This window comes from Bos grunniens, chromosome 7, assembly GCF_055505025.1.
Source record: "Bos grunniens cultivar Pamir isolate PY7600 chromosome 7, Bosgru_T2T1.0, whole genome shotgun sequence".
In the NCBI taxonomy this organism is placed as follows: Eukaryota; Metazoa; Chordata; class Mammalia; order Artiodactyla; family Bovidae; genus Bos; species Bos grunniens.
The window spans coordinates 72,956,115-72,978,444 of record NC_141171.1 but is presented as its reverse complement, the minus strand read 5'-3'; the positions used below and the strand labels follow the sequence as shown (position 1 = coordinate 72,978,444).

At 39.0% G+C, this 22,330-nt stretch overlaps 1 long non-coding RNA gene across 5 annotated transcripts in view; it reads left to right on the top strand.

The window, feature by feature from the left end:
• Positions 1-5,078: 5,078 nt before the first annotated feature.
• Positions 5,079-22,330, top strand: part of LOC147369825 (uncharacterized) — a 229,093-nt gene continuing 211,841 nt past the window's right edge. For 4 of the 5 annotated variants that reach the window (XR_015168576.1, XR_015168573.1, XR_015168577.1 and 1 more), the window contains exon 1: positions 5,079-5,581. This is a non-coding gene — a long non-coding RNA (uncharacterized LOC147369825). Of the gene's footprint in view, positions 5,582-6,185; positions 6,279-22,330 lie in introns of all 5 variants that reach the window. The other variant, XR_015168575.1, reaches the window with a different exon arrangement.

Below are 22,330 nucleotides of genomic sequence, written 5' to 3'. Positions count from 1 at the left end.
TTCTTCTATTTAAGTATGAATTTTACCTAAGTTGTTTAACATATAACATCTCGATTTATTTCCTGGATTTTTTGTTACATGTACATACTATTCAGTGATAACATGTGCTGTGTTGAATACTGTAATATTAATGTACTGTCCCCTCTGTGAGATTTTAAGGAGCTAAATAAAACAGTTACAAGTTAGGTTTCCTAGGAGACCCTCTGAGAATCCTCCAGGTCCCCCCTGAGATAAAGTCTTAGTTTGCACAGAACAGCTCAATTAACATAGAAAAGTTCTTCCTCCACTCAAGAATTCTTAGGAAAAAGTGGCTATAGAGAACTTAGCTGTGATTACCCTATCAAACAGAGAATTCAATCTTTTTTTTTTTTTGGATAATCACTGGGGAAACTAAACCACCATCATATTAATGTCTTCTCTGAGGTCCTCAGAAATACTTTTACAGGCAGATATAGAGGAATCAAATTTCTTTTCCCCATATGCTACTTAATCCATTAGGCATTTCTCCCCTGCTCATGTTTAGTGCCTGACTCACCTCATTTCATGTTGGCTGAAGGAGAAGGGGGTTGTAGAGGATGAGATGGTTAGATTGCATCACCAAGTCAATGGACATGAGTCTGAGCAAAATCCGGAACACAGTGAAGGACAGGGAAACCTGGTGTGCTGTAATCCATGGGGTCGCAAAGGGCAGGACATGACAAAGCAACTGAACTCCGACAACAAATGTTGGATATTGACTGCAGGGAGACTAGATGTCATGAAATTATTTCATGAAGGATTAAGCTGGGATCTTCTCCCTCAGGGTTCCAAAAACTGTCTCAGAAGCCTAGAGAAGTGTGGGACAAATTCCAGGTCAAATTAAGTATGAGTTGTTATAAAAGTTTTTGCCTATAGCCTAAAAAAGATGATCTCATTTTAACATTCTAGTAAATCTTTATTGTGTCATCATCAGTGACATTTTCTATTATTTATGCCATTTTGTGAAGTTATTGCATGTATTTTTTAAAGCTGTATTGAAATATAATTCAATTACTCTAAAATTCACACTTTTGAAGTATATGACTTAGAGATTTTTGCAAATTCAGAATTGAACAACAACCATCACCACTATCTAATTTTAAAACATTTTTATCAACTTCCTCCTCAAAAAAAAAAAAAAAAAAAATCCCTGGAAATAATAGCCTACCCCATTACACCATTCCTCCATTTTGGTATTGAGAAGCTTTTGATTTTTTATCTCTCTACCTGAGAACTGTCTAATTTTGCATGAGAAACCACAATAGTCATTAATGTTCCTTCTATTTGTGATTTAGGAACAGTGGCTCCCTCTTAATGGCTGCCCCAATGCACACTCTTAAGATACTGTGTATTCTCTTAATAACTAGTGGATATACCAGAAGATCTCCTTATACTTACTAAGGAAATAAGCATTTGAGCAAAAGCAGTCACACTATGTGAACTGAATACCTTCCCGGGGTCATAGTTGCTTGGGTTAAGAGTGTGGGCTCTGTTTTGAGATAGTTTCTTTCATTCTAACTTGCAGTGGTTGCTGATGCCAAGGAAAAGGTCTGCTCTACTCAAGCATTGATTTCAAAAGAAAATTTTAAGTTAGTTTAAGAATGCTTTCCCCCCCAAGTTAATATCTTGACTAGGATAGTATCAGTAAAAGGAAACTCAAAGAATTATCTCATTTAACTTTCTGTCTTCTAAAAGGGGAATTTTTAAGCTTTGTCTATCACAACAAATAAATGTAAATAGCCTGGTAGCTCAGCCAGTAAAGAATCTGCCTGCAGTGTAGGAGACCTGGGTTTGATCCCTGGGCCGGGAAGATCCTCTAGAGAAAGAAATGGCAACCCACTCCAGTATTTTTGCCTGGAAAATACTGTTGACAGAGGAGCCTGGCGGGCTATAGTCCATGGTGTCGCAAGACATTACTTAGTGACTAAACCACCATCAAAATCTTGAAATCTTGTAAAGAGTCTTTTCAACAAACTCTCTTACTCTCTTTTTTATTTTCTTCCATTTTCACTGGCTTATACACTTGCTCTCCACCATCTTATCCAAAGTTACTTTGGTTAGAAGTAATAGAAACCTATTTAAACTAACTCACATGTAAATAGTTTCTCTTTCTGTATTTCTGTCTCCTTCTTGTCTCTCTCCACCTCACACTATCTGCTGTTCTATGAACATAATTTAAAAGGACTACCCCATAGCTGCCAAATTTAAATATCCTCTGAGGTCAGATACTAAAAGAATCTAAATGATATCTTTGAATAGTAATTCCAAACTCTTTCAAGATAGAGAACATGATGGCCCAGCTTGCTCTGGTTTTCTCTCCTGACCCAGACAGATTTGGTCAGCGGATCAGAACAAGCAGTTGTCAGAAAGAATGGAGTTGAGTGTTGACCCAAAAGCTCATTCTTAGCTTTATTCTTCAGAATGGTAGCCCAAACTTTATTTCTCTAAACAATTTCAAAAAATCAGCCCCATCAGTCTCAATCCTTTCAAGCACATAAGAGTGTGGGCTTCTGCAAAAAAAAAAAAAAAAAGTGGTGGGATGGGAAAGAGTTGTTAGTAGTTTTTTGTTTTTTTTTTTTTTTTTGGGGGGGGGAGGGGGTTGTGGGTAGAGTAGGGGAACATTTCAAGAGCCTGCAGATTGTGATGAAGCTTATCCCAAGGCAATGGACTGAGGTCTGCTATCTCATAGAATTACTGATGGACACAAATTCAGTTCCATCCACTTCTGTAGACTGGCAGTTCACACACACACACAAAAAGTCACTGCTATTAGTCTCTTTCAGAGAAGTGTCCAAATAATGTAATATCATTTCACAGTTATTAGCCTTTTCTAAGTTATTGCACTTTGCTCAGTCCTGGCAAGAAGCCCATGTCCTGGAGCAGAACTCAACTTTTAAACACTGTAGTGATTGTCCTATTTTAAATAATGGATTTGCCAATAAAGACAAAGGGATTTTATGACCCTTACAGAATCATTCACTTATCTATTTTAAATGTTAAGGGTTTAATGCTCTGGGTTGATTAAATCAATGCCAGGGCAGTGATTTCCCTGCAGGTGTCAGAAGAAATAGTGAAACCACATTTTTGTCTTTTGAGCTCTATTGTTTATGAAGCTCCAAAAATCCAAAAGGAAAATTTCAGTATAACAGAAGATTATTGGTGTGGAAATTATTTGAGGGGAGAGAGGATATGTTTGTGAAGCATGGAGGGAACCTGTAATATACAGTGAAAGGATAACATCTGTTATTCTAAAATCTTCTTGTATCTTCTAATGATGTTAGGTCTCTTGTCAAGGGCCTAACTCATCTAACCCTAAGATATAATTAGATCTAATTTTTAGATATAATTAGATCTAACCCTAATTAGATCTAATTATATCTGAGTAATATTGGGAAAAGTCATTAACCCTTCCCTACTCTTTATTCTTGACTCTCAAAGGCTATTTGGCTATACAGAGGCATAGTGGAGTACTATAGCCAGAATACTGGAGTGGGTAGCCTTTTCCTTCTCCAGGGGATCTTCCCAACCCAGGGATTGAACCCAGGTCTCCTGCATTGCAGGCAGATTCTTTACCAGCTGAGCCACCAGGAAAGCCCATACAGAGGTACCAAATATTAAAAATCATATTGATATCTTTCAAGAAAGGCATGGTGAGCACCTAGAGATGGCAATCTTACTTCTTGTAAAAAATGTATCATCACAACCTAGAAAAGTCAGCCTAAGACACCTCTGACTCACAGCCTGTATCTACAGCTGACTGAGCACTGAGGTCCACCCCTGAACTAACCTGAGTCCATCACATGCTTTCTCTTGGGAAAGGGGAATTAACAACACAGGGAGGGATGCAGTTCCTCTAGGACAGCCAAAATGGAAAGTCACTTTAATTGCAAGGATTTTCGGCGGTGCCTTCGGGGTCAGCTATGTACATGTGGATGAGTGGACAGAAAAGTTGTCTTCTTAGAGGAAAGAATTAAGCAGATGTCTAACAGGGGTCCCCAACCTCCTGTTAGATCTAACACCTGGTGATCTGAGGTGGAGCTGATATAATAATAGGAACAAAGTGAACAGAAATGTAATGTGCTTGAATCATCCCAAAACCATCCCCCCACCAGAGTCTGTGGGAAAATTGACTTCCACAAATTTGGTCCCTGGAGCCAAAACCAACCTTTTTGGTTTAGAAGATATGCGTGTTGAAGGAAAGGAACAAAGGGAGAGAAAATTCCTGGTTTCTTGACAGCTGTCCTCATGAGATGTGCGTGTCTGTCTCTGCTCAGTCACTTCAGTTGTATCTGACTCTTTGCCACCCCATGGACTGTAACCTACCAGGCTCCTCTGTCAATGGGATTCTCCAAGCAAGCATGTATGAGAGTGGGTTGCCATGCCCTCCTCAAGGGCATCTTCCTGACCCAGGGATTGAACTTGTGTCTTCTGCATTGCAGGCAAATTCTTTACTGCTGAGCTATTGGGGAAGCCCCACCTTAAATTTTCTGAGATACCCAGGATCATTACAATAGAGCTCACTATATTAAGTTAGCTTGAGTCAGTTGCTAGTTCTCACTACTGTTAGTTTGAACACTCTTATCTCTACATCTTGATTGAGACACATGTTAACTGGAGAGTCATTAGAACAAAAAGAGAACAAAGATGTACTATTGGCCAAGTCAAGTCCCACCATTTAGAATAATTACAAACAGAACTGGTAATCCGAGTCAAAGGATTTTCACTGATACTGCAAAATTTAACCTTCATGCCATTCTAAATAAGCAAAACTCATTTTGCAGATAAGGAAAAGGAAGCTCAGAAAGGTTAAATAACTTCTCCAAAATTGAATAAATTATATGTGACAGAAACACAGCTTGACTGAAGTCTTCTTTCACATTCCTGCATTTTCCATGGTATATTATCCCCAGGTAAATTCAGTAACCAAATGCCAGTTGCAGAAAAGGAATTCCTGCTATCTTATTAGCTATAAGTATTAACCGAGGCCTCCAGCAATCTTCTAATTGTTCCCAGCTGAACCAGTCACTAGCCTAGATGGATCCAGGTGGTTACTTGTTCTCTCTGTCTCAGTCCTCAGCTGTAAAACACAGGCAAGATGGCGGTGAAGATGCTGCTGCTGCTGCTAAGTCGCCTCAGTCATGTCTGACTCTGTCCAACCCCATAGACGGCAGCCCACCAGGCTCCCCCATCCCTGGGATTCTCCAGGCAAGAACACTGGAGTGGGTTGCCATTTCCTTCTCCAGTGCATGAAAGTGAAAAGTGAAAGCGAAGTCGCTCAGTTGTGTCCGACTCCTAGCTATCCCATGGACTGCAGCCTACCAGGCTCCTCCGTCCATGGGATTTTCCAGGCAAGAGTACTGGAGTGGGGGTGCCATTGCCTTCTCCGGCGGTGAAGATGAGAGATGAGTAAAAAGCGCCCAGTGCTGTATTTGAAATTTGCCCAGTATACTCGCATTACAGTGGAGAACAGCTTTTTCCCAGTAAATGGAGCAAAGGGGAGGTGTATCCAGTAGCATCTGCCTTCTGCTTTCAACCCTGAAATGCCTTGCAGTAGCAAGACCAGGTAAGTGCTTACAGACTTTGGAAGGATCAGCCTTTCTACCTGAGTGGGTTTTATGCCTCCCCAAACTCAGCAATTATTTATCTTACCTTAGAGGTCTTATCTTAGTAATGTTTCTTTTTGAGTCCTGGCTGACGAATGACATAGATTCCCAGTTTCTGCTTTGGCTTATCATACATGGCTTGGCTTTGGTGTGAGTCACTGTCCCGGTTGAATTTTTGTCCTGAAAGACCAACCAGGACTCTAATCTGACCTGTCCAAATTCTTCCCTGGGTATTTTTACTGACTTGGCTCTTTGAAAGTCACTTTCATGTGCATATTTCATGTTCCTACTCCATTATTACCTTTCTCAAAGCACCTCCTAATCTTTATTTTACTTTGTGAAGTCATATTCTGATCACTTTCAATCTCACCCAAGCCATGTAGGTATCATAGATATTTGTCTTGACATTTTTAGACATTTTCCCTTTTATCTCCCCTAAATACTGTTATGAGCAAACTTATACCAAGAAAGCATTCCAAACCTGCCTCTTGTTTAGTCTTTTTTTTTCCTCTTCCTTTCTACAAATTGTTTTGTTGTTTTTGTTTTCTTTTTTTTTTTTTGCAGCAGAAACTATTCCCATTTTGGCAGTCACCTTCATTTAATTTCTTATGCCTCTCACTGTAAAACATTTGAAGTACTTTGTGTAAGAAACCCTAGGTAAGTTGAATAGCATGACCATCAGGGCACCACAGCATTTGGCTGAGGCATGTGCATGTGGGAAGGTTCTCAATCTCTTCAAATCTTGTTTATTTCCCCAAACCCTCTGAAGTAACTAATGAACATCGGGAAAGAGTCAGTAAAATCTACTTAATGTAATCTCTTGATTTCTTATTAAGGTTGCATTATCCCCTCCCAAGAAGAAAAAAGTAGGGTTGTAGTGTCATATTTTTGGAAAAATAAATCAGAGATTTCCAGAGTTTTGTTCTGAAAGCAATAGAAAGATATACTCAGTTCTCATCTCTGCTGCCTTTCACCAACACAGTGGACCTGAGAAAAGCTTCCCACTGGTTGAGTTTGCATTAGAAATGCCAGTTACTTGGACCTTGAGCCCAACTTGGGAACAAATCTCAGATGCCTTTTAAAAAAAAGGAATTAAATGTCAACTTGCATTAAGTATTTGTGTGAGTCTTAACCTTGATGTTAAAGGTCATACTTCTCTTGTTTGGGGAGAAAAACATGCCAATGAAAACATCTTTAAAAAAAAAAAAAAAGCCAAGCTGAGAGCCTGTACTAGAATGCAGAGGTCAGTGTATGAGGGACTGAAGATCTGTCTTCTTTGGTGACTGAGTAGAACATAAATTATTTAGAATTTTTAGATTTGTTTCTTCTGTCTTTCGGCCACCATGGGCAGGGCCAAAGGAAAAAGGGCGGCAGTATGTATACATCTGGGAAAATGTGGCAGGTCAAGGTAGAGAGAGGTCCAGCTCTGTACCCTTTTGACTGGGGTCCATAGACCCCAGGATCAGTGATATTTCATAACCAATCAGAAAGGTTGAAGTTTCCCATTTCTGCATTTAAATTCCTACATATTATACCTTGGTCTTTAGTGAAGTTTCATTAATCACCATATCCTGGTTTCAGCCATGCTTATGGGGAAAGGATGCTTGGGTGAAATGAAGCATATTGGAGGCAGGGGGTCCAGCATGCAGAGAGAGGCAGTCCCCAGGGGAAGAGAGCACAGAGCCATGGGACACAGGAGACAGGATGGATTTGAACAGCATGTACTATCATTCCTAGAGGATTTGTAGAACTGCTTGCAAGGAACTCGGGAGAAAAACTGCTAGATTTTCTATAGCTGCATAGGATGGGATTCAGACTGTTAGTCAACTCTTGAAAAATGTACTTAATGCTGGAGACACGAGGGCTTTTAGATTGTACTCACTAAGTCGTTTTTATTTGTACGGCAGTGGGTTTCTTTAGCGATATGACTCTTTAGAGATCTGATATATGGAGATATATTACTCTTCCTTCTTTACTCTCTTGATAATTCTGCATATCTGCTGTACTTTCCTTGCAGTCTCACCTCTAACAGGATTTTTATCTGTGTTTCCACTATACATGTTTGGGTTCACAATTCAGCCAGGTAGATCCCTCAAGGAGAAATGCAAAGGAGAGACAGAGAAGGGGTAGAAAAAAATAAAGGAAAGTAAAGGAGGAGAGAGATGGAGGATGGGAAGATGAAGGAAAGTAGTAGGTTAAACTGTTGCTGAGGCTGCATTATGCAGCACTGAACACTCTCAGCATCTCTGGAGCTGAGACAAGCCAACAGCATCATCTGATTTAATTCACTGTAACCAACTGTCACCTGACAGTAATGTGGTCTTAAGAGACCACCTTTCTATCGGGCTGCTTCATTATTCGGAAACCGGTGGGGACTGATTCAAAATGTCACTTCAAAGAGTCATGTCACTCTTAGATAAAGGACACACACAGAGATGGATATGGTGACATGTGCCTTTACTTCCCATGTCTAAGCACAGTCACTGGGTCATGCACAGCCATTTCGTCCCAATTCCATTGCTCCACTATCTAACAATTAGCTTATATGTACTGAACACTTACTAAACACCCAGCCTTGGGCTCGATGCTTCACCTATGGTATCTCATCCCACCTACAACCACTGAGGGAGGGCGTGCTATAATTATTCATATTTTAAATGAGAAAATCAAGGCTTAGAGAGATTCCGACACTTGTTCATTGTCCCAAATCATATGTTAAAGAATGAAGACTCACAGCCAACCTGTACTGCTAACCCTGGGCTCCATGCTTTTTTTCTCCTGGCATGTTTTCTGCTTCCCCAGCTACAATGATCTCTTACCTTCCTCTTTCTCTTAATTCCCCTGCATGTGCTTTGCTCACCTCAGCTGGGCTCTAATTTTTTAGATTGCTGCCTTGAGTGCCTGAAGCAGGGCACATTTTGCACATCTGAACTTCATCCTGCTGATTGATATGGGGTAGGCCAAAAGGATCATTTAAGTTTTTCCATATGATCTTACGGAACCATTTGGCCAACCCAGTATTTTCTCTCCAAAGAGTTTCTGGGTGCCTTCAGCAGGCGTCTGCCCGCCTTCCATCTCTCATCAGTGCTGATGAGCTCAGGGAAGGAAAAACCTCATTAATAGATTCAAAATCTGGAAATCTAAGGACGTTGTCAGAACTCTTCCCCAATACAGTGGTTCTTCAGATGGAGCAGTTTATTTAAATCCTTTGGGCATCTATTTCTTCATCCGTAAAATGAAGCAGACATATTGCCTACCACAGTAAACTACCCTATGGAACCAAAGAGATGGAGCAATAAAAGTTATTTGTAGACTTATGCCTGACCTAAAAGTATGTGCTCTAGAAATTTTAGCTGTTATTATTATTATTAATTAGAGAAGGTTTTTAATCTCCATTTAGCAGAAGAAGAAACTAAGATCCAGAAATGAGGTTTCTTGCCTCAAATGGTACAGTCTCTTGGGCAGAAATAAAGGCTTTCATTCCCCAAGCATTTCCTGCTTACTGTGCGTCAGGCTCTCGGGTATATGCTAGGGATACTCAGATTAATATGAACTTATATTGCATTCCCTTTTGCTAGTGTGGCACATTTCTCTAAGTATGCATGAATACTCTCAAAGGGGAAAATGCTGAGGATCCTAGAGAAGAGTTGTCATCTCAAGGTCAAATGGTAGATACTGTAGACAGTGTGTACAGAGTACTAACTCAGACACCCTGATGCCTAAGCCGCTACCCGTTTCATCCCACTAAGCTGCCTTCAGCTGAATGTAATTAGGAAAGTATATCTTTGGAAAACTAATACCCCTTATACAATGTATTCTAACATCAGCTATAAATTATTCTCTCCATCAGTGCAGGAAATTGGGTGTTGACTGTGTTTAAGTTACAAACAAGAATTGATTTAAATTCTACTTGAGAATATCATTTAGGCCTCCCTTAAAAATAAGTCTTAGGCCAAGAGTTTAGAAAACTTGGTTAGAGTTCAGTTTGCTCCTAGTTACATTGCTGCCTGAGCTGAATGAACAGTTTTGTTTGTTTGTTTTTGTTTTTTTTTTCTGGTACAAGTGGGATGTATGTGCATGTGGGGAGGGGCTGGTTGGGAAGGTGCATGTTAAGTCGCTTCAGTCGTGTCTGACTCTTGGAGACCCTATGGACCCTCGCCCACCTGGCTCCTCTGTCCATGGGATTCTCCAGGCAAGAAGACTGGAGTGGGTTGCTGTGCCCTCCTCCGGGGGATTTTCCTGACCCAGGGGTCAAACCGGCGTCTCTTATGTCTCCTTCGTTGGCAGGCGGGTTCTTTACCACTAACACCAACTGGGAAGCTGGGTTGGAGAGATAGGGAGTGGAAATTAAGCCAGGACATTTATATGCTGCCTTTCCTGCTAGCACTGTCTTTATACTTTATTATTTTTATTTTATTCTTAGTTCTTTGAGGTATCACCACTTAATAGGGAATTCTTATACCCAAGGAACACAAGAGGACTCATCTGTATCCACTGGGAATGTACTGCTTCTTAGGCTGCCCAGGTGTTACACTGGGGGTCCCAGTTCTGAGGAAAGGGGCCGAATGAGTGGCTTCAGGAGTAAATCAGCAGAGGAGCCTTTCTGTCTCTTGTCACCACTTCCTCTTCTGGCTCTGTGGCTCTCATCCTGGCGGGACTTGACATGAGACGACGAGCAGAGCCAGTTGAGAAAGATGAGCCCAGGTAATATGAGGTTTAAAGAGAAAGGAGGAGAAGTGGAAATGTGACAGTTTGCTATCTCAACGGTGAGAGATCCACAGTAATACTGAGTGGCTCCCACAATGAGTGCCTACCCTCTGCCAAGCATTGTTCAGAAGTTATTTCTCATACTTGCAACAAGTAAAGTATGATATCTGCATTTTAGTGATGAGGAAGTGGAGACTCAGAGAGGTTAGGTAACTTACCCAAGATTAAACAGTATATGTCAGGGCTTAGATTTAAATTCATATCTGTCTCTAAAATCTATACAGTTCACACCTGCTATGCTGGGAAATGTTATGAAAGGATATAGAAAGTCGATATTTTTATCAGTTACTGCCTGTATTCAAAACTCAAAAATAAACTTATTTCCTCCTCTGTAAAACAAAGAGATTTAGGTTCCATCTAGAAGCATAATTTTAGACAAACCGAAGCTTAACACCCTTTGACATCTGCCTTGGCAAAGAACACGTTATAATGTTCCAAAAGAAACCTCATCTAATTCTCAGTAAATAAAATCTTTGGATAAACAGAATAAATAAGATAAACACAAGAGCCATGCAAGATTCTGCAAGTGCAGATAAATAATTATAAGTAGAAAAGTAAATTTCAATTTCTTGAGATTTATGAAGCCTAAGAACTAAAATAGAGATAGATCTTTGGATGTCGTGGCCTGACAATAAATCACAGAGAGGAATGGCTGGGAGAGATTTTTTTAAGGTCATTATTCTAATGCATCTACTTCACCTTCATGCCCCCAAGTCATCTTTCAGGCTCTGCTTAAACATGATCAGCAATGTGGAATGCACCATTTATGGAAAATTCTTGCATTGAGCTCAACTCACTGCCATGATAAATCATAGACAATAGAGTGCCTAAATAATTCATTTTAGTTGAGTAGTGTTATTCATTTGGCAATACCTCTGGACTCCTAACAAACTGAAATAAAGAGGAGAAAAGTCTCAAACATTTCAGTGGAATGTTTTTAAGATAATATATAATCAGAATAATTAATGCAAGTGCAAATGTGATATTAGTTTCTATATACATTTACCTTGTAAAATGAATCATAATTGTAGCGTCAAAGCTTGGCATCGAAAGAAAGGGACAAAAAGTCTCTTGACATTTTTTTTTCCCCAATAGGATCTAGGCAAAATACTTAGAGTTAGTGTTTTCGTAAGATTTAGAATCAAAAGTATTTTTTAGGCTCTAGCTTTTTCATAAAAAAGTCACCTTTTCTTGGATGTATTGGTTTGGCGGAAAGAGTGCATTATCTGTAATCAAATGACTAAACATACTTGGACAATGTAGAGGGAATGTATTTCCTGAATGTTATACATTGAATGGAGCCCCCTCAAAATTCACACGTTTAAGTCTTATCCACAATGTGACTATGTTTGGAAATAGGACCTTTAGAAAATAGTTAAAGCTAAATAAGGTCATAGGGTGGAGCTCTGATCTGATGAGATTAGTGTATTTATAAGAAGAGCTATCAGGAAGCATAGTTTCATTCCTACTCCCCCAACCCCCAAACACGCACACACTGAAGAAAGGCCATGTGATTACCCAGTGAGAAGGTAGCCATCTCTACGCCAGGAAGAAAGCTCTCATGAAAAACTGAGTGCTGCCAAACCTTGATCCTGGACTTCCCAGCCTCTAGAACCATGAGCAAATTAATTTCTATTGTTGAAGCCAGGCAGGCTGTGATATTTTTGTTATGGAAGCCCAAGCAGGGTATCATTGTTCATCATAGATTATATATTTTCTCAGAGGATTTCAATATAGTCTAAGATCTCCTCCTGTTTAATTCTTTGGCTGCACACATCCTCCCATTCTCTGTCTACACCATTCTTCCCCTCCCACATCACATTGATAGATTTTTTTATTTTTTAACTTTTTGGTGTATAGTTGATTTACAGTGTTGCGTTAGTTTCCAGTGTACAGCAACATGATTCAGTTTTGTATATTGCTGTTGTTCAGTAAGTAAGTCATGTCTGACTCTTTGCCAGCCCACGGACTGCAGCATGCCAGGCTTCCCTGTTCTTCACTGTCTCCTGGAGTTTGCTCAAACTCATGTCCACTGAATCTGTCGCCCCTTTCTCTACCTGCCCTCAATCTTTCCCAGCATCAGGGTCTTTTCCAATGCTTGGCTTTCTGCATCAGGTGGCCAGAGTATTGGAGCTTCAGCATCAGTCCTTCCAATTAATATTCAGGGTTGATTTTCTTTAGTATTGACTGGTTTAATCTTGCTGTCCAAGGGATCAGCAAGAGTTCTCTCCAGAACTATAGTTCGAAAGCATCAATTCTTTGGTGCCATATATTCATTTTTTTCAGATACAGGTTTTTCCCATATGGATTATTACAGAATATTGAGTAGAGTTCCCTGTGCTATACAGGAGGTCCTTGTTGATTATTTTATATACAGTAGTGTGTGTATGTTAATCCTAATCTCTTAATTTATCCCTCCCCCCACATTTCCTCTTGGGTAACCATACATTTGTTTTTGAAATCTGTAAGTCTGATTCTATTTTGTAAATAAAATCATTTATATCATTTTAAAAAATTAGATTCCATATATGAGTGATATCATATGGTTTTTGTCTTTATCTGTCTTGATTCTGTTCTTGACTTCCAGTCAGACTGGATTATTCTAGTTCCCTAGATCCATACTTTTGGCTTTGTCACTCCCAACCACAGATACACTCTCTGTAGTAATCAGCGTGATCGTTTGAAAAATCAAATACAAGTGTAGGCCTGCTGTGTCTGACCCTCACTGGAACTTGACTGCACTTTGGGTTCAAGCCAAAATCTTTCAACTGAGCCTCTGGCCCTGCAAGTCGGATTTGCTTCCTGCCTTTCCCCTTTTCTTGCCCTGTGACTCTGGAACTCCCTGCTCCATTCACACGAAGCTCTCAAGTGTCTCTCCTCTCTGTTTCCTAGGTCTAGTCCTCCTTTGGCTAAATAAATAGAAATAAGGCATGCTATTCTTACCTTCTGAAGAGATGATTTTTCCCTTGTGCTTTTCCTTCCTGGCCCACATCACTGTTTTTTCCCTGATGTTTTGATTACTCTTGGGCTTCCCATTCAGTTGAAAATTCAGAGGCTGTATAAACTAGTTTCCACTGTGTTCCAAGGGTATCACCCAAAGTCTGGCATATAATCATTAGTTTAATAAATATATGCACTCGATTAATTGCTCTTACATCCTTTGGTCTCTCCTCTCTATCCTAACCTCCCAAACATCCTTTAGGTCTTATCTCAGAGAACATTCTTGCAAAGCCATCTGTCCTTCTCCCATGCTAAAAGTTATTTCTTGCCTCTTAACATTTTCCTGTTTGCTTAGCCATCCCTTCCACTAAATTCTGATCTAAGGGAATGGACCATACTTTGTACATTTTTGTATCATCAGAGCTAAGTGGGGTGCCTGGCACTTAGCAGAACCTCAAAAAATCACTTCAAATGTTTGAAGTACAGAGTGCAGTACTCTCTAGTGGTTATTTGCTAGCATGCCAATTGTTTTAAAAAAAACACCCTAAGTTCTGCTTCTTAAATAGAACTGCCTTATGACCCAGCAATCCCACTGCTGGGCATACACACTGAGGAAACCAGAAGGGAAAGAGACACGTGTACCCCAATGTTCATCGCAGCACTGTTTATAATAGCCAGGGCATGGAAGCAACCTAGATGTCCATCAGCAGATGAATGGATAAGAAAGCTATGGTACATATACACAATGGAGTATTACTCAGCCATTAAAAAGAATACATTTGAATCAGTTCTAATGAGGTGGATGAAACGGGAGCCTATTATACAGAGTGAAGTAAGCCAGAAAAACACCAATACAGTATACTAACACATATATATGGAATTTAGAAAGATGGTAACAATAACCCTGTATATGAGACAGCAAAAGAGACACTTACGTATAGAACAGTCTTATGGACTCTGTGGGAGAGGGAGAGGGTGGGAAGATTTGGGAGAATGGCATTGAAACATGTATAATATCATATATGAAATGAGTTGCCAGTCCAGGTTCGATGCACGGTACTGGATGCTTGGGGCTGGTGCACTGGGATGGCCCAGAGGGATGGTATGGGGAGGGAGGAGGGTTCAGGATGGGGAACACATGTATACCTGTGGAGGATTCATTTTGATATTTGGCAAAACCAATACAATATTGTAAAGTTTAAAAATAAAATAAAATTTAAAAAAAAAATTAAAAGACATTAAAAAAAAAAAAAAAGGTGCCCTCGTGTATGTGGGTCTGGGCTGTGTTTGTCTGTGTCTGAAGGAAAAAGCTGACATTGATTGGAATGCGTCCTTGATGTTTTCTGTGGCTTCAGCACCCCTGTTTAAAGAGGCAGAGGCAGCTGCTCAGCATGTCTGTAAGGTGCTCCTCTGGATGGCTTTATCCTAACTGAATTGCTTTATTCGTTTGACTTCACCTTGCTGTGGCGGATGCTTCCCAGAGATTAGCTATAGTGTCTTCATTAGCTTTTGAGAATATGAATAGCTTTGGCATTGCCTGGCAGGAGTTACTCTCTTCACATTCTCCCTGAGGTAATACAAATGGGAAAGCTATTTTAGGGAAGAATGTAGATGGGGATTAATCTTTTCAAAATGGAGAACAGAATAGTAGACAACATACAGGGTGTCTTCTTAGTCCATACCACACCCTATATGCCCTCTGTCCATGGAGTATAGAGGCAGGTGAAGGATGCTGCTGTTTTCCTATTTATGTTATAAAAATTCCTTCTCCTGGATGGAAGTGATCAGACCAAGAATGTGTTTGACCCATGTGTGGGTTAATTCCAGTACCTCTCCTAGAAGGTTAGCATTAACACTTTCAAATACTGGTCATCTTTCTTCTTGCTTGTGTTGAGATATAAACCGAAAGACTACAGAACAGGCATTTTGCATCATGCACTGAGAAGGAAGAGGAAGCAGGTCTGCCAAGAGGAAAGATTGAAAGAGACACTTCTCAGCAGGGATGAAAAATGATGTGGCTGCAGAGAGGTGGAGATAATTACATTGATGGAGCTGGGAGAGAGCTACCTTGGTCAATTACTGGAGAGTTGAACATTTGTTGGCATGTTTTCTTGTTTCCATCCTTTTTTAAGATTGGACTCTCCATGCTGTTTGTAATATGGGACTCCCTCTTACTTCCTTCTAAGTTGCTTCCTTGACTTCATATAGTTTGAGTGGATTTTCTTTACTTGAAGCCAAAAGCACTTGACCAAGGCACAGATTTTATAGCAATATTGAGTATCGAGTCACTGAAAAGTGACTTAAAAAAATGGAAACAAAATCCCAAATAGAACTAAGGAAACGAGACCTACAGAAAAATGAAGAGAAGTGAAAACTGGTCATGATCTTTGACCCACCTGAACTGCTATGGGACTTTTCTATCCTTCTCTAGGCAAGAAAGAGAATCAAAGTTTATAGACTGGCATGGTGTTTGTTTCTCTACATTGTCATAGAGAAGTCAGCAAGTGACTAGAAAGCAAGGCTCCAGACTGTGTAGAAAATCAAATTATTGATAATTTATTGGTTAAATTACTGAAAGAAGTACTTGTGTCCCAGATCCAAACACAGTTTGCCTACCCTCCCTAATCCTCCCTATTTTTGAGTCACAAAGGATTTTTGTTTTTAGACTCCAAAGTCAATTGAGGACACGATGTTTTGCAATAAATGAGATGTGAACACACTTATACCTTCAGAAATCAACTCCAATATCATGTGAATGTAAAAAGCATAACTGAAGTGTTAAGGCTGCCTCTTTCAACTGCTTTATTAGCTGGTTCTGCAGCTTGATTTGGGGGCTTCCTTGGTGGCTGAGGGAAAAAGAATCCGCCTGCCATGCAGGAGATTCAGGAGATGCGGGTTCAATCCCTGGATGGGGAAGATCCCCTGGAAGAGGGCATGGCAACTTACTCTGGTGGTCTTGCTTGAGGAATCCTATGGACAGAGGAGCCTGATGGGCTGTGGTTCATGGAGTCTCAGAGTAGAAATGAACTGAAGAGACAGCACAACAGCCCAGGACAGCTTTATCTCAAGGCTGTGCTGTAACATTTTGAGTAACAGTAGAATCATTACAAAAACTGTAGAACTAAGGCCCTATTTTATGAAGAGTTATCCTTGAAATCTATCCACACTGCAAGTTTAAAGAAGATATAATGTAATTGCAGTACTTTATAGTCAACCTTGCAATGCAGACATTTTCCTGTGAGGATCTGTGTAGCCCCAACTGTTAATAGTTAATGTTGGTAGTGACACACGGCAGCTACCATTTGTGGAGAGTCGACTGTGTGCTAGGCACGTACAAAGTTCATCTGCTGCTGCTAAGTCGCTTCGGTCGTGTCTGACTCTGTGTGACCCCGTGGATGGCAGCCCACCAGGCTCCCCCATCCATGGGATTCTCCAGGCAAGAACACTGGAGTGGGTTGCCATTTCCTTCTCCAATGCATGAAAGTGAAAAATGAAAGTGAAGTCGCTCAGTCGTGTCTGACTCTTTGAGACCCCATGGACTGCAGCCTACCAGGCTCCTCCGTCCATGGGAGTTTCCAGGCAAGAGTACTGGAGTGGGGTGCCATTGCCTTCTCTGGAATAGTTCATCTAGGACACTCAACAACCCTACGTTCTTATGAGGAACATAATTTTTTTTTTAAGAGAGAAGTGCATAAAAGAAGAAAGGATATATTTAAGTAATTTATTTGTGCATGTAGATTTAAACCAGCCTTCATTCTTAACAAATCGTTACAATATATAAAATACAAGTAAGACCAAAAAGTAAAATGGCACCTGGTCCATTTTTTTTTTTTTTTAAGTTTAGTTGATTTACAGTGTTTTGTTAGCTTCAGGTGTACAGTGAAGTGACTGAAAAATATATACCTATATAGTGAGTGAGTGAAAGTCAATCAGTTGTGTCCAACTCTTTGTGACTCCATGGACTATACAGTCCAGGAATTCTCCACGACAGAATACTAAAGTGGGTAGCCATTCCCTTCTCCAGGGGATCTTCCCAACCCAAGGATCAAACCCAGGTCTCTCGCATTGCAGGCAGATTCTTTACCAGCTGATCTACCAGGGGTGGGGTTTATTTATATACCCCAGTGTGTGTGTGTGTGTGTGTGTGTATACTTTTAAGGATTTTTTGCCTCTTTTGTTCTCTGTGCTATACAAAGGTCGTTTTTGGTTATCTATTTTATATATCACTGTATATAAAATGGTATGTATATGTTAATCTCAAACTCCTAATTTATCCCTCCCCACCCCTTTCCTCTTTGATAACCATAAGTTTGTTTTTTATGTCTGTGGATCTGTTTCTGGTTTATACATAAGTTCATTTGTATCATTTTTATATATATATATTTCACACTTGAGTGGTATATGATATTTGTCTTTCTCTGGTTTATTTCACTTAATATGATCATGTCTAAGTCTATTCATGTTGCTGCAAATGGCATTATTTCATTCTTTTTTTATGGCTGAATAGTATTCCCATTGTGTGTGTGAGTCTGTATCTATTGATTATATCACATCTTTTTTATCTACTTTTCTGTTGTTGGGTGTTTAGGTTGTTTCCATGTTTTAGCTACTGTGATAATGCTGCTATAAACCTTGGTGGCACCTGACACATTTAAACAGATATTGGTTATAAATCCTGATGGCAAATCTTAGAGGAACTGTATGCAAAAAAAAGATTTCAAAGCTTTAAATCCCATGTTTATTAAAAACCAGTGAATTCCCAGGGCCTCCTAGTACAATACTTACGTCTTTCTTTCTTGAAAAAAATCTACCATTGAGTATTTCATAGAGCCCTTCAAAACTTATTTTACATTTCATTAAAAAAAAAGATAAGAATTTTTCTCATGAATAATTCCCCCCAAATTACTCTGCTACATTTAAAAATTTCTACTTTGCCAATAAGCAAAAAATATTATGTATATGTAAAGCTTCCGTGGTGGCTCAGAAGGTAAAGAGTCTGCCTGCAATGCATGAGACTTAGGTTTGATCCCTGAGTCGAGAAGATCCCCTGGAGAAGGAAATGGCAACCCATTCCAGTATTCTTGCCTGAAAAATCTCACGGATGGAGGAGCCTGGTGGGCTACAGTGCATGTGGTCACAAAGAGTCGGACACGACTAAGCGACTAACACTTTCACTTTCATATGTAAAGTGAAATGAAAATGTTTCTCTTTCTCAATGTTTGTAAGTGTCCTCGTGTGTGTGTGTGTGTGTGTGTGTGTGTGTACTCTTGATGAGAAAATAACACAAAAACAACTTAAGAGAACTATTCATACTTTTAATTATATCCCTGGACAGTCACTTAACTTCCATTTCTCCATTCTTCTCAGTTGTAAAGTTGAAATTTAAATATGCATAGTCCTGTTTGGAGAATGAAAATACAAGATAATGGCATTACATGCTTCATCTTGTTAATATTTCCCCCCACAGGGAGTGATTATCATTCACAAGCCATGGGAAACTTTCTATTAAGGGAGCTTTCCAGTTGTTTTCACTTTCTTTTTTTCTGCCTTTGCCTTAGACCTTTAGGAAACATTATTCAGAAGGGGGACTGTAATTTCTTTAGCAGGTTAATGGGAATTTTTGTAGCATAAAATCATACAACTGTGATTGAAACAAATGGAGCATTTAAATCAATAACAACAAATCATTAGAACAGCTGGTAATTAGCCTTTCATCTCTGTAAAGGATTATTTAGACAGCAACACAGGGTAGCATCTTGTGCACAAGTTTGGTGTTAGTGGAAAACCTTGGTCCAACACTGTTTCAATCGTGAGTTAAAAATATGAAATGGAGGCTGATTTTAAAAAGCATAATTTGTTTGCTTTTCAGATGCCAAACTTCTAAAGGTAATTAAAGATAATAGTGCAGGGTTTTCTATTTACATAGCAGTTTTCATCTCTAGATGATAGCATATTTTTGTAGACATTATTTATTCTCTGCATGATTGGGGTAAGAAGGCTTTCGAGAAATAAGAAAAATATCATATAAAAGACATAAGTATTTGTCTAAGAATGGGACAGGGGGAGAATAACTTTTCAAGTCAAATAACCACCAAACCATTGCACAGTTCTTGGTGTTTCAGACTAATTTATCCGTCACCTCTATGGAGACCTCAAAAGATATCAAGTTTTACTTGAAATAAGCTAGACTTCAGCCAAGCCAATGGGTCCGATGCATAGTAGAGTCTCAGGAAGACATTACAACTGAGATACCTACCAAGGCAAATGGGAGGGCAGACCTCATTGTTCATTCATTTATGTATTCAACAAGGTTATTAAGCTCTACTATGTACATAGCAATTTACAAGATACTGGGAGAACACAGTAGCAAGATAATGTATTCTCTAAACTCTGGGAGAATAAAATTTAACAAGTGCATATAGGCAACTCATGACTACTATTATAATCACTGGATAAAGTGGGAACACAGAAAAAGAACATATAATGCACTCTTAGAAACTCAGGGAAAACCACTTATACAAAACATCAGCCAAACAAAATTCTGAAGGATGACTAAGAGTTAACCACGGTATCTGTTTTACATGGGAATTTGCAATGTGATTCAGGGAGCTCAAACTTGGTGCTCTGTGACAACCTAGAGGAGTGGAATGGGGTGGGTGGTGGGAGGGAGGTTCAAGAGGGAGGGGGTATATGTATAGCTATGGCTGATTCATATTGATGTATGGCAGAAACCAACACAACATTCTCTAAAGCAATTATCCTCCAATTAAAAATAAATAAAATTTTAAAAAAGTTAACCAGGGGAAGAAGGAAGGTCTAGATCTGTGCTTAGAGGAATATCAGTGCAATAGTGTAGAAAATGAGAAAACTGTTGGAGCTGCAAGTATTTCAGTTTTAATAGGAGTTTAGAGCTGAATGGAAGGAGAGGGAAATGATAAGACTGAAGAGATAATTATTAACTATATCAGTGACTTGTCCACCTACCAAGGTTTAAGGATGGGCTCAGTGACATGACTCTACACATTCAAGTCTCTGCCTCCTAGCCTCCTTATGGATTATTTGAGCTGAGTATTTAAGTTTCAGATATAATTTTCCATGTCATCTTTATGTTTTTCCAAGAGTTATACTATCTAACTTCCTTAGAAATAACAGTTTGTCTTAGCATCTCCCCCAGCAAGAACTTTTCTTCTGAAGTGTGTCAACATGGTCTTATTTCCAGTGTTTTCCATTTTTGATCCATTTTGGTGACTATATCTTCCCTGTTGTGTTATACTTACTTTAGATTGGTAAAGTATTGCTAACTCATGGATCCATCAATCTTTCTGAGAGATTCTGTCCCAAGGGCCAGTGCAAATCATCCATAAAAACAAGCCAAGGATTAACTTTTTTCTGATCTAAGCTGAAAGAATTTATCCCCTCAAGAAAACGTAACTTGTCCATATTCATCAGGGTGTACAATTCTTTCCTATTGGAAAAAAAAGTGCAGTCATAGCCCTTCATGATTTATAAGCCAGTCTCACCAGCAGCCATTGTAGAATTTACTTTGAATTAAAAATATGATATTATGAAGCTATTTTCAACTGATCAAAATTATGCCAATTATTTGTGTGTGTTGAAATAATATGAGGGGCTCAATTAAATAGTATTCACCTGATGGTAATTTTGAAAAAAAAAAAAGTCTAACATTTTAGTTTCTCTGAGATCAGCAGCTAGGAATGTCAATTTTTTTTTTTTATCTTTTCCAAAGGATATGAAGAAATTTAGAAGTGGAGGAAGAAATTCTGAGAAAAGCATTATGATTTTCTTTACACAGAATCTTTGCAATGCCTATTGTAAGTAGGTGATAGAAATTTACAGCAAAATTGTTCAAGTCTTTTTCATTCTTAGAATGATGAAAAGGGTATTCTACTTTAGTTGGTCTTAAGACTTTTTCCCCTTCTTCTGCATTTGATTTGAACATGTATAAATTCTGTGCCCTTTGCTATTGAATAATTTTAAAATTTCTTGCTTTTCTTGAATCTAGCTAGGGTAAGGATGGAGGAGTCATTCATTTTTGTAATTGAATTGTGAATAAATGTTTGATGTTGAATAATAAAAAAATGAAAAGTGATAAAACCTTTCTCAATGTAGAGAAAATGTTCAGTGAAATGTTATTATATACAATAACCACTACTTCTATTTACAGAACACTGTGATAATATTAGAACAATTTAGTGTATGCTGGCATTTTTAATTTCATTTGTGGATGAGGAAAATCATGCAAAGAGATCAAGTATTGCATAATACATACATCTCTCAGAGTGACAGAGCCCAGCTACGTCATAACTACTTCATCTTTTTCTTTGAAAACACTATCAGTGTAGAATTTCCAGCTTTCTTTTATTCTTGGCAATGGCCATGATATTGAGTTCTAGCCAATGCACTTTTAGAAAAATGAAGAATACCACTTTTAGGCTGGACTTGTAATTAATATCCCAACACAATCCTCCAGGCTTCTTCTCCTTCTACCATAAATTCTGGAAGCTATTTTTGAGAATGGCAAAAATCACAATATGAGTGAGCCTCGAAACTTGAATCACTGCTTGGAGGATAGCCATTAACCAATCAGGAATTATAGTTTTGGTCTTTTAATAAGAGAACAGTATACTTCTTTGTATTAAACCACTGAGATCTTGAGGGTTTGTTTATCACAGCAACTAGTGTTACCCTAACCAATACATGCAGATAGTAACTGAGGGAAATAAAATTTGAATCAAGGTATTCCTTGTCCCAAAGGAATGCTCTTAAATACTTCTCAAGCTGTCAGACAATACACTGTCTCTAATATGTTGCCTCTGGGACTGTTGTAATGGGGATACTATGTGAAAACTAATTATCTGAACCCTTGGCAATATATTTTCCAACCGTCAAGCTCAATGCTGATTCCATCCAGGAGGTGCATTTTTTTTCCCCTCTCTAGGAATTCAGAATTGTAGAAAACATGATAGGCCTAACGGATTACA